Here is a 12,743-nt window from a genome sequence, read left to right on the forward strand (position 1 = left end):
ACTCTGACTATCAAAATTTGGAGTAGGGGGTGACTGAAAATCATTATAGTGAAAGAGATTGATATATGCATAGATACGTACGTATATGTTTAGAATTGCAGAGATAGATTTGTATGTAAAGATTTACCATAGCAGAAGCAGATTTTAATTGCTTACTCGAGCAGCAAACATCATCCTCCTACAACAAACATCATTATTATCATGCGTTATGAAGAAGATAAACCAAATTTTGACAAAGATGTAGAAGTAAAACAAATGTTTCAGAGATTACCTAAATAGCAACGGTTTCATAAATCAGGAAATCGACTCCGCCTCTATTTTTGGGTACAGGAGTCATAGTATAGGGATTGCACCATAAAGTTCATCATTCAATTGATAACGTAACTGTTGAATTGAACTAACTCTGCATTGATTGCAATTAAAGCAGCCAGAGGTAGATTTGTAAGGTCGCCTGAAAGGAATTGGAAGGTCGTCAGTGAACTAAACTTAATTATAACGAGGTCTCCCTATAAACACCGATTGCACCCTCACAACATGGGTATAAAGCAGTCTATCATCATTACCTAGCATAATCAAACACAAAAACATACCTCTTGAAGTCTCTATCGGAACTCTTGGCCTCGAATCGGTGACTTAAATCGTGTGCAATAGAGGTAAACTGCTACTCCCATTCATAGATCTCAGGCGTGAATCTCCCATGGTTTGAGGCCAAGAGGCGATTTATGGTTTTGTGTCATTCCGCTTCACTCTACTGTATGATATGAACGTGGTGAGATTGAAAATTTGAATTTCAAAATTTGGATATGGGAACGGGTGATTTAGTATAAAGCTGCATTTGCTAAAACACTTGTACTTTTAGCTTCAAAGTATTGTACCTCTTAGTTTTAAGAGTTTTTAAGTAAATTACCAACTTGCCCTTCCTATATGTATTTTAATATAGTGTATCTATTACTATATATAATGGATATAAGGGGGTGTTTGGTAGAGGGAATTGAGGGGTGAGAAATGAAATTGGAAAGAATTCTCTTGTTTGTTTATGAAAGAAAGAGGTGAGAAATGGAAATAAACCATTTCCATTTCTCTGAATTTGTTTCTCTACAAAAAGCGGAGAATTGGATTTCCAGGTTTCATTTCTCAGCCTCACTCTCTCACGCCTCTCCCTGCCCGATCGACTTGCAGCCTGTAATCACCCACAAATCATCTCCAATCCAAGAACCGATCTCAGTTATCATCATCATAATAATAATAACCCGAAACCCTCATTCGTTCTTCATCTTCACCGTACAACACACACACACACACCATCACCGTAACACACATCCGCCACGTCACCACGCCGATAACCGTCAATTGAATCGAATGCTTCACACTTAATATTATTATTATTATTAATTATTATTAGGTTTCTCAATTCCATTCACGAAAAAACCCTAAGGTACGTTCAATTTCTCTTATTTCTGTATATTACCATCACTGCTAACGATTCAATCGTTATAATAACGAAATTGTTAATAGTTATTGGATAATGTTGTGTATTGCTAGTGTAATTCGATTGGAATGTATTTATTATTATTATTATTTAGGTTTGGATGTTGATTTGTATATTTTTTTATAATTTTTGGTTGGTGTAGGATTGTGTGTTGGTGAGAGGAATGAAATCATTTGACGGGATTGTGAAAGATTATTGTTTTTGGTAGAATGAGAAATGTTGTGAGTGGTATAATTATTAAGAGATATGGCACAGCAACAATCTTCTCGCCTCCAACGGTTGCTGACTTTACTCGAGAGTATCTTTTTATTGCAATCTTTCTTTTCTAGGCTTATTGTTGTTATTATCATTATTATATTGTAAATGCATATTTTGTGGGAAAACGGATGAGTTTTTAGCAATAAGTTTATAGTTTGGTTTCATAACCGACTTGCCTTTGAATTGTTTAAAAAGTGATTAGGTGCCATGCATGTATGCCTAATCATGCAATATGGGAGTTTAGTTGAAAAATCATTAATATATATAGTTTAGATGGATTTAGAGTGGTGATACTATCTGATGCAGCAGATTGACATAATTAACGGTTGGAACTTGAATGTCACAATTTGGATTTGGTATGAGAGAAGCAGCTTAATCTAGAGTTAGGTTAATATTAGCTTGAAATAAGGTAGAGTGAAAATGTGTACTTTTTCATGTTCATGCTGGCTGCTTGTATTTCTTGACCGTTGTTAAGCTGGCTCGACACAAGCCACACGATTCACTGCAGCTCGCCAGATAGGGGAGATTGCAAAATTACATCCTCAAGATTTAAGCTCTTTGCTACGTAAGGTATGTATTACTGCATTGATTTATTTTAGTATTGTTTTTTAGTTTGGGACATATTATGGCGGTTGTGCATTCAAATTGGTTTGATTATTGCTTAATGCATTTTTCAGGTATCACAATATCTTCATAGCAAAAACTAGGATACCAGAGTTGCGGCGGCTCATGCCATTGGAGCAATTGCTGGATGTTTCAAGCATTTATCTATGACTGATCTCTTTAATCTTGTTGAGACAAAGATGAAGGAGGCTTGCATAAACTGTTCTGTTGAAGAGGTTGTTTTTTGGCCAACATCTCTCCCCAAAATAAGTGCTAGCACTTCATTCCAGAGGTTTTTCTTGGTCCCTTACGTACGCCCATTTTTTGCTCTGTTTCAGCTATTGATCTGACATTTTTTATTGACAGCTTTGAACTCTCTAAAGTGTTGGGACATGGGGCTCTTTTGGCTTCCAGAGGACAGGTACTGTATTTTTTTGAACTTTTAGCTTAGAGTCTTGTGGATATAGTTAATCTTGATATATTGATTATTCTGTTTTAGGAGTATGACCTTGCAAGTGATTCTGGCAGCAACTCGAAAGAAAGACTAGCCAAACAAAGGCAAAACCTAAAGCGGCGGATGGGTGAGTTGTGAATGTGCTATTACCCTTGGCTATATTTGCATCGTGAAATAATTTCTTTATTGAATTGCTTTAAACTTGTATGTCTGATAGCAGGTTTGGATGTGTGTGAGCTGTTTACGGATGTACAAGGTTTGATTGGAGACGAAGATCTTGTGATGCATAAACCTAATCCCGCTGGAAGCAGTGTACCATATGATTTTTACCTACAAAGACCGGGGCGTAATGTCCAGCAGTTTGTTGTAGATGTGGTTCCTGGTTACAGATCAGAGGGGGAAAGTGCTCGTCAAAGAAACTCCTCAAAACGTAAGTGTTTGGAATGAATACGTGAAGGTATATTCTAAAAAATATATTTTTAGATTTAAAATTTTAGTCTAATTTATTTGTAATTGTCTTGTAGTCTCACAAAGGTGCTGTGAATTTTCGTGACAAGTCATTTCCTTTCTATGACAAATTGTGTACCATATTCGGTAAGGAGGTAGAAGCACGGATGCTGATGAGATATATCGAGAGTCTTGCAAAGATATCAAGGAAGTTTTGCTTCGATTTGGGGAGATGGTGGGTGAACAACTTAGCAAAGAAGGTATGGAGGCTCGTGAAATCTATGAAAAGGTTAGTGATGAGTTGAAAGCTTTACCAGGTATCACTACGAAAAAACGGTTCAAAGCAGCTCATTTGATTGGTAAAGATGTGGATCTAGGACGTTCTTTTCTTGCGTTGACAATAGAAGAGAAAATTGAGATGGTCGAGTTGTATACCGATGGTTCAATGGGATAGTTGTGTATGGTTGAAGTATGTTTTGTATGTGAATTGGTTTTAACTATGGTTGATGTTTTTTGCTTAAAAACTATGTTTTGTATGTGAATTGGTTTGATCAATGCATATTTTGGTTGGAATTTATGCATCTTTTTATATGTTTTTTATTTTTTAATAAATATTTGTTATGAAAAAAATACTTGTGCTAATGATAAAGTTGATATAAATTCTCTGTTTATTTTCTATGTACCAAACAAGAGAAATGATTCTCAGCTATATTTCTCTACTGAAATCTCTGTACTACCAAACAGAACAGTCAATTCTCATTCTCCAGACCAATTCCCTTTCTTTGCAATTCCATTTCTCTACAATTCCATTCTCAGTACCAAACACCTCCTAAGAGAGAGAGAAACAGGAGATGTTGAATTTTTAAGAGTTTTACTACATGTTATGCACAATGTACAACATATAATGCACTTGTCTCAAAACCATTATCCCGCCTATATTTCTATCTGCGTATCCAATTCAGGTGAATTCAAAATCCAAATAAAGCCTTTTATGCTCTCCCAAAAGTCAGCCCTAATGCAGAATATTACTCATGTTTGATTCATCTTTACCCAATTGGCTTGGACGGTCAGATCCGATGTTCATAACCGCCTGCAGGTACATCTTCTTTTACACCTTAAATTATCAAATATAGGTTATATGATTGGATTGTTGTGTATATGCAGTTGGCGAGTAACCTAACCCTAATTTCTTTGATTTGTTGAAATTTTCTAAAGATATACATAAACTCTTGTATCAGCAACTTGCTTCAGGGAAGCTTGTTTCTAGAAAGACATCTCATAATTGTGAACATATGACATCTCATAACTGTGAACAGGTTGAAAAAACAAATTCATGAAAAAGGGCTTTTTTTTTTTTGGATAGAGACATGGGATTTTATTCGTTAGCTGAATCTGCAAGTGTAGGTAACTTACCTTACCTGATTTAAAATCCAGGGCTTGTGCAAATTAATCTGAAAGTGTAACTAAGAACATAATTTTTTAACCTTTTTTTACTTATCTTCTCTTTATACTAATAGATTAATAGGTCATTTTGCTGCTGTTAATGGGCTGAGTTCTAAATTAGGTGCATAATGAAAGTGCAGTTAGATTACAGTTAACTGCAGGGGTAACTTTGTCACAAAATGTTTGTTTGATGTTGTAAGATAAATACAATTAAATGCAAATTCTGTTTATAGCAGTTTGAAAACAAATTTACAACCAGTCAAATTTCAAACGGTTTTTTTATTTTGAATGAAAAGTTTCTACAAATTTGAAGCAAATTTGTTTACGAGATTAGTCTTGGTCAAATTAAATTTGTTCATGGGTTGAATGAGTCTCATTTTGAGTTAAGTTTGATATTTGGTTCAAAAGTAATGTGGTATGTTTCAAGTTTCGGTTTCGGGTTACAACATATTTTGATACCACATTTTGGATTAGATTTGGTCTCAGTTGTCAGATTTAGTGAAAGGGCATTTTGGTCTCAGATTTAATTAGGTGCAATATCAACTTTAGGTTGCTCATACTAATTGGTTCAAAAGATCATTTCATTAACTATACATTCTGTAATATATGTGCAATATTTAGGTTGTTCATACGGATTGTAATATATTTGCAACCTTTCTACATTGCTACAGGGAGTTATCACAAAAAAAATGGCATGCAATCAATGATCTTTTCAGCGACAAAACCAAGACAAAAGTCCAATAGAGGTTATTTTCTAATTCATAATTTGAACACAGTTTTATTTTAGAAAGTTCATTTCACTTAATGTAGTACATGGGTACCAATGGCAGGTTAGTGATCCCTTTGCGTGGATTTATCAGTGTGTTGGAGATTTTTCTAGACAATAATTTTCCGCTTGGGTCAAAACAAGTCAGGTGGCTGACCCAAAACAAATTGTCTATAACGCTTCTAAGGTACTTTACTTTGCATATATATTTTAATGTTATTCTTTTTAGATAAAGAGTTGCTAATCTGTTTTGTGTAGTCTTTCTTGATATTAAGTTCTATAATTGACCATATGTCTATTACATGTTTTTCTTTTTTAATTTCTTTTATGCTTTAAGTAAAAGAAGTTTCTAATTTGTTTGTAATTTATTCTTGCTGTTCACGCAGCTATACTTTAAGTAGCTTTTGGTTTTGATGGGCAACCGTTGGCTAGCGGTTCAGGTGATACTATGGTCAGAATGTGGGACCAAAATATACAAACTCCAATGTTCAACTGTACAGGTTAGCTACCCTTTTGACCCGTTGCTCACCCCGAGCTGACCCACATGTCTTGCCATACTTAGTACCGCTAAGGGTGTAAACTAACAGGATTGGATCGGATACAGCCATTATAAATCAATCTAGGAATAACCATATTCGGTTATTGGTATGCACCTTACTCGACCCCTTGAACCCATGATATTTATAGATCATAGGGATGGCAAAATGGAAGGTCGAGCCGACTCAATGGGTTGTACTTATAATGTACTTATAGTATTGTTAAATGTTTTAGTATGGTTAGGAATAATAATGTGGGCCGAGTACTTAACTCATTTGTTTATGGGCTATGTATCTAGATGTCTTCATAGACTTTGATGACAGTGGCGTTTGAATAAAGCGATTAAACTCAGTGGAACTGATGTTTATGGGCTATATATCTTTATTTTTTTTCATAGACTTCGATAACTAAACGGGCTTTACTCTTGTCGAGCTTTCTATCGTTCCAAGATCAAGTAGCTTGCAAGCAGCTCAGCTCGTTTGCACCCTTACCTTTAATCATATGGATATTCACATATCCCAGTTCCCAAACCAGCTTTAATTTATGTTGTTTAATTTAATATCTTCAACTGATTCTGGATGTGTTAACATAGATTATAAAGGCACAATTTGGGGTGGTTTGACTCGTGGAAAAGTTGTATATGAAGTTGAGCAAGGACTGTTCAGGTTTGATTATATTGCCTTGATGTTTTTCAATATTTGGTGACTAGCCCTGCTTTTTTTTTAATCTGAAACCCAAGGCCAGGTTCGGTTACAAATTGCAAACAAATTTATTTGTCGTCTTAAATTAGTAACTGAATTAGCAAACCATGTATTAAACTGCTAGGAATGAAAGAGGGTATTTCTGGAATTAATAATATAATGCTCAATTTTTTTTTATTTTTTTATCCGGTTAAAGTTATGGACTCATTTTGTATGGTATCTTTATCTAGATTCTTTTTTTCATGTGATTTATTGGCATTCATGCTATATTAACTAAATACTTCCACTTATCTGTATTAATATCTTCCACTTATTGTTGAAATTCAAATGATCGTCTTCTTTTTTTTTATTATTATTTTTATAAAGTTGTGTTATTTGATAGGGTGGGCATTCTAGCACTAAAAGAGTAAAATTTGAGCAAGATGTTGAATCACATGTTCGGGGTGAACCAAAGCCATCATTAATAGAGAAAACTACATCAACTATTGAGTAACAAACGGAAGCTGCATCAACATATATGACTGCAAGTATATCCTACTCAACTTCTACATCCGAGACTGAAAAGTCAGATTATGATGAGCTTCCAAATCTCAGATTATGATGAGTAACGCTGTTGTGTTGCTGCATGTAAGCTTGAGTTTAAATGGAAGAGTGTGTCGAGTTAAACGATGCAACTTTGTTAATTTTGATTATATATGTAAGTTACCGTTGACTTTTTGTGGTCAAAATCAGTGTTTGAAGATTGCACAACCATCATTGTTAGAGCATCATCTGTATACGATTTTTAAGTCATTGTACATTTTATGAAATTATTCATTCCTCATCTAAATCTCTTATTTTTTAAACTTGTGTTGCATTCTCACAATACCGATGCTACGAATAAGGAAATAAACAGAACCGATATACAATATATCACGAGGTAATTGATAAACTAACAGAAAAAAAGTACCGCATCGTAAATTGCCATCACCGCCACATCGCGCGGGTTTACCACTAGTGTATATATATATATATATATATGCAGGTTAGGTTGCAGTGATGGCACTTGCAACTTTGCAACTTGTGGATCTTTACTCCATCACTTGCAAGTCAAATGCATTTCCTATTTTAACTGATAATATTAGAAGAAAAAAAATTGACCTTCAGTGTGTTTAATTTGGCAGAAAATTTGGGATGAAGTAGGCGAAAGTGACGATGAACGGGATAAGATTATTCTTGAAATTGAACGTGAATGTTTAGACGTCTACAAGAGGAAGGTTAGCCAAGCCACAAAGTCAGTATCACACCTCCTGTAGACAGCCAGACACTAGCAGATGCTCAACTCTCTTGTTGCTTCACTCGGGAGAAAACGTTTGTTGGGATGTTGAGTACGTAATAAGGCCCACGGGATCGAATAATCGAACAATAATACGTAAATAACAACAATTATAATAAAAGAATCTTTGTATTATTGATTTGTAATTGAAACGGGTTGATTTACAATGATGGTGGTCGGAGGTATTTATACCCACCGACGGTTACAATATACCGTCGCGATGGTTTGTATAAACGACGCAACCTTCGTTTATTTTCTAACTAATTACAACCATATACACCAACTGTTAACTAATTACACTTTGTACCCTAACTTTGTTAACTTAACATTCTAACAAAGTTTATCTATTCTATAATAACTAACGAAATATTTAACGAAACTTTAACGCGATCGATGATTAACCAACAATCACCCCCTTAATCTCGATCTTCAACACGGCTTGCTTTGTCTTCATAGTAGTGTAGTTAAATTATGTATGAGATGAGCCTCCGGATCTTCTTTTTCTTTGCCTTTCCACTTTGGGCATTCATATGTGAAGTGACCATATTCATTACATTTATAGCACTAGAGATCACTTTTGTCTTTGTATCCGCGACTCGAATTTCCATGTCTTCTTTCTTCTTTGAAAGGTTCTCTTGCTTGATCTTTGTCTTGGCTTCTATTACCACGACCTTTTCCATGACACCAGTTCTTAGGATGATTACTAGCCATCAAAAGCTTTCTTTCGTTATCGTCTTCTGGTCCGTCTTGACTTTTAAGGCGTTCTTCAAAAGCTATTATTCTTCCTACCGCTTCTTCAAATGGCATTTTGTCAATTTCCAAATATTGCTCGATAGATGACACGATTGGTAGAAATTTCTTTGGAATTGGATTGAGCAATTTCCTTACAATTATCTTATCCTTGAGATTGGAACCAAAACTTTTAAATTTGGCTCTTATGTTTCCCAATTTTCCAGAGAAATCACTCACAGTCTCATTTTCTTTCATCTTTAACTTCTCCAACTCGCTCCTTAATGTCTGTAGACGTGCTTTCTGAACTAGATCCGCTCCTAGGTGTCGAACTTTTATTGCCTCCCACACTTCTTTTGTTGAGGGTGTTGTGCCACTTGTATCAAAATATCTTCCGGCAACGTTTGTAGGATCATTGCCTTGGTCGTATATGCCTTCTTTTCATCAACTTCTTTTTCTGAGCTTACCGCTTCCCAAAGTCCATAAGCCTTTAAGATTGTCTCCATCAATAATGCCCATGTCGTATAGTTTGACTCAGTCAATTTTGGACATTGAAGATATATATTCCCTTGCTCACGAGCTTTTGTTGATCCACTTGATGAATCTTCTTTGCTAGACATATTTACTTCTTACTCGATTGAACCACACAGGTTTTTGCTTTTACCACACAGGATTTGTACCACACAGGATTTATTTGCCACACAGGTCTTATTGCCACACAGGACTTAGGTTACCACACAGGACTTATATTGCCACACAGGTTTTACTCTTGCTCTACGAACCACGAAGGTTCGGAGCCACTTATTCTCAACAAATCACGAAGGTTCGGAGTCTTGCTATTCGAATCACACAGGTTCGATGTATTATTTGCTACATTTTCAAAGAAAACAATTTTCTTTTCTTTTCCTTTTATTCAAATTTTTATTTCTTTAAAAATCTTGAATATAGTTTTTAATATTTAAGGAAAACAATTAAGTTTCCTTTCCTTTTCTTGACCACGTTTCTAATTAATATGCAAATATACTTTTATTAAAAGTATATATGTATGCTTGACTTTTGTATACGTCTTTACAAAATCAAAACAACTTTCTTTCCTCCGTTCACTTTCCGATCAACACAAATCACGCCGCCGAATTTCTTCAAAACTATCGTTCTGATTTTTCTTTTGATCGGAACTTCTTTCAAATGGTGATTCTTCTCCATCTTCTAATCTGCAGGTCTGTTTCCCTCTTTTGTTCTTACCGATTAGGGTTCCGAAATTTGGGGTTTTCTTAGAGCCTCGCTCTGATACCAATTGAGGGCCACGGGATCGAATAACCAAACAATAATACGTAAATAACAACAATTATAATAAACGAATCTTTGTATTATTGATTTGTAATTGAAACGGGTTGATCTACAATGATGGTGGTCGGAGGTATTTATACCCACCGACGGTTACAATATATCGTCGCGATGGTTCGTATAAACGACGCAACCTTCGTTTATTTTCTAACTAATTACAACAATATACACCAACTATTAACTAATTACACTTTGTACGCTAACTTTGTTAACTGAACATTCTAACAAAGTCTATCTATTCTATAATAACTAACGAAATATTTAACGAAACATTAACGAGATCGATGATTAACCAACACGTAATGCATCTTGTTATTATTATTAAGAAAAGAATAATAATGTTTCTAATATTTTAATGTGCAGCCTGACAACTGACAAGACTTTAGGAACAATCAAAGAACAACTTGAAGCTATTGCACCGGCTCTTGAACAGTTATCGAAGCAAAAAGAAGAAAGAACAAAGAAGTTTTCGGATGTACAAACATCGATACAGAAAATACGTGGACAAATTGCAGGAAATAGTGACCGTGCAGGAACTCAAACCGTTCATGTGTCTAATTTATCCTTGAAAAAGTTGGATGAATTTCATGCTCAGTTGCAACAACTTCATAAAGAAAAGGTAAAACTTATTTCATGATATTTGTTTATTACGAAGTTGACTTTTGTTGACTTAACAAAGTGATAGGATACATAAGGTTCTTGAACGATCTTTGTGTTGTCCTTGGGATTGCCTTTGTAGCACGGTCACCGAGGTCCAACGAGCTTAAACAATGCAACTGATATGCAATCTAAAAGCATAAGCAATGACACTTTCGCTAGGTTGGCTAAGACCGTTGTAACTTTGGAAGAAGATAAGAAGCAAAGATTGCAAAAGGTATACACTTTCAGTATTTCATATCTCACAGTTGTTTAGATTTTAGACTTTAGACTTTAGAGAGAAAATGGTTTAATATCTGGTTTTGTTTTTCAATATACAGCTTCAAGAATTAGCAACCCAATTAACCGATCTTTGTAATTTGATGGATACACCTGAAGATGAACAAAGTTTATTTGATCATGCTACCTGTAACATATCGGCTTCAGTGGATGAAGTTAATGTTCCAGGTGCTCTTGCTAAATATTTGATTGAACAGGTAGCAGGTCGTTAATTATTGAAAAATAACAAATCAAAACTGAACCGAATGGACATGAACAGTGCAGGTTCGTGTTCATTTGGTTAACTTTAACCAAAAAATAAATCAAACACTACACTAACAGTTTGTTTTTTTGTTCATTTTCATTTGTTAAAAAAATGAACACGTTTGTGTTCGTTTATGTTCAACGGTATAAAAGAATGGTTCATGTACGCAAATGAATGGACACAACTGAACGAACATAGCTGAACATAGATGAACGGACATAACTGAGCTAAAACTAGTTACAAGTAATGTGAGGAACAATGTGTTGGGCCTAAAATGTTATTAAAACTAGATTAAGTAGTAATGAGCCAAACATTTTTAAATGAACATATTAACAAATGTAAATTAACAAACTTAAACAAATGTGAACTAACAAACGTAAACGAACATAAAGAGAGAAACATAAATGAATTTAAATGAACAAACTTCTAGCCACTGAACATTACATGTGATCATTTACAAGCTTACATATAATGGGTTTATTATTTATTATTCTACCATAATGTAACATATTATTTGTTTTAAAGGCTAAGGTGGAAGTTTCAATGCTAGATCAATTAAAATTGAGTCGAACGAAAGAGATTGCGTTTAGGAGACAACACGAGCTTGAAGAGATATTTGCATGCTCACACATCGAGATCGACACACAGGCTGCTCGGGAGAAGATTCTGGCACTGATTGATTCTGGGAATGTGGAACCATCCGAGTTGTTTGCTGTCATGGAAAATCAGATTATTAAAGCGAAAGAAGAGGCTCTCAGTAGAAAAGATGTTTTGGATAAGATTGAAAAGTGGATGTCAGCTTGTGAAGAAGAGAGCTGTCTTGAAGATTACAACAGGGTAAGTAAAAATTTGAAACTTATGTTGATGACGGGGGTAGCCCAAGGAAATAATAAAATGGCTAGAACATATTAACGCTAAAATGGTTAAAAGGTTAAAAGCTTCAATTCCCGCCCAAACTTATGTAAATAAGTACCCACGTGCTACAGTACAATGTCACATCACTGTTCACATCCTTGTCCCCTCTGAGCAAAGGACATATTCAGATAAAGTATTATTACTTTATCTACGGACCATCGGTCCAAACCTTCCCGCCCACAAAGGTCAACTCTCTATGCAAACAAGAGGCTAACTAGTTTAGTTAACTGGACTAAAAGGCTTATAGCTCTTCACCTATATAAGAGATGCTTAGTCACAAACAAGAACACACCAGATTTGGGCAGATAACATCATTTCTCTAATCTTCTCTTCTCTCTTAAGAAATATACACTTTGCTTATTTCTTTCTTACTTCAAAAATATCATAGCTTCATCCAAGAACCGATTCCTAACATCATGGTTCTTGATCTTCGGTGAGCTATAACAACAAACAACTAACTAGTGAACCTCCTTCTACGTATTGCAAACGTAGAGGGACACCATGTCCTGCGTTTGGCTAACCTGAACCCTTGAAGCCTTTTAGCCTAGCCAGTCCATTCACT

The 12,743-nt window shown here is 35.1% G+C and overlaps 1 pseudogene; it reads left to right on the forward strand.

The window, feature by feature from the left end:
• The first annotated feature begins 2,475 nt into the window (after window positions 1-2,475).
• The window catches only part of LOC143590098 (65-kDa microtubule-associated protein 1-like), a 36,962-nt pseudogene continuing 26,694 nt past the window's right edge, over window positions 2,476-12,743 (forward strand).

This window comes from Bidens hawaiensis, unplaced genomic scaffold (assembly GCF_021521415.1).
Source record: "Bidens hawaiensis isolate Kalapana, Puna unplaced genomic scaffold, B.hawaiensis_p1.1 tig00038167_1, whole genome shotgun sequence".
Lineage (NCBI taxonomy): Eukaryota > Viridiplantae > Streptophyta > Magnoliopsida > Asterales > Asteraceae > Bidens > Bidens hawaiensis.